The sequence below is a fragment of the Charadrius vociferus genome, unplaced genomic scaffold (assembly GCF_000708025.1).
Source record: "Charadrius vociferus isolate BGI_N301 unplaced genomic scaffold, ASM70802v2 scaffold1863, whole genome shotgun sequence".
Taxonomy (NCBI): Eukaryota; Metazoa; Chordata; class Aves; order Charadriiformes; family Charadriidae; genus Charadrius; species Charadrius vociferus.
The window spans coordinates 2,133-2,610 of NW_009647563.1; the positions used below are offsets into that span (position 1 = coordinate 2,133).

Genomic DNA, 478 nt, shown 5'->3' on the forward strand with positions numbered 1-478 from the left:
CTGCTCAGCCTCTGCCCCAGTGCCCGCCGCTACGGCGCCCTGCACCACCCCCCCCAGCGCTTCCGGTGAGACCCACGTGCCTGGGGGGCTCCGGGTGGTGGGGGGACATCCATGGGAACGGGGGTACCCATGGGAGATGGGGCCACCACAGGGTGTGGGGACATCACCAGGACCATGAGGACACCCCCTCAAGGAGATGGGGCCACCATAAGGGTGTGGGACATCCTCAGTACCATGAGGATACCCCCTCTGAGGAGATGGGGCCACCAAAGGGTGTGGGGACATCCCCAGTACCTTCAGGACACCCCCCCAAGGGGATGGGGCCACCACAGGGTGTAGGGCACCCCCATGGCAAAGAGACGCCTACATGGGCACACCCCCATGTCCCCCCCTAATGGCCTCTTGTCCTCTCCAGGCTCGACAATTTGCTGAATGTGGCCTACGGTGTGAAGAGGTAACAGCCCCCACCCCTTTCCCC

At 64.9% G+C, this 478-nt stretch overlaps 1 protein-coding gene across 1 annotated transcript in view; it reads left to right on the forward strand.

The window, feature by feature from the left end:
- Positions 1-478, forward strand: part of CADM3 (cell adhesion molecule 3) — a gene marked incomplete at its 5' end in the record, with an annotated part of 115,654 nt that overhangs the window by 1,932 nt on the left and 113,244 nt on the right. The window lies entirely within an intron of this gene.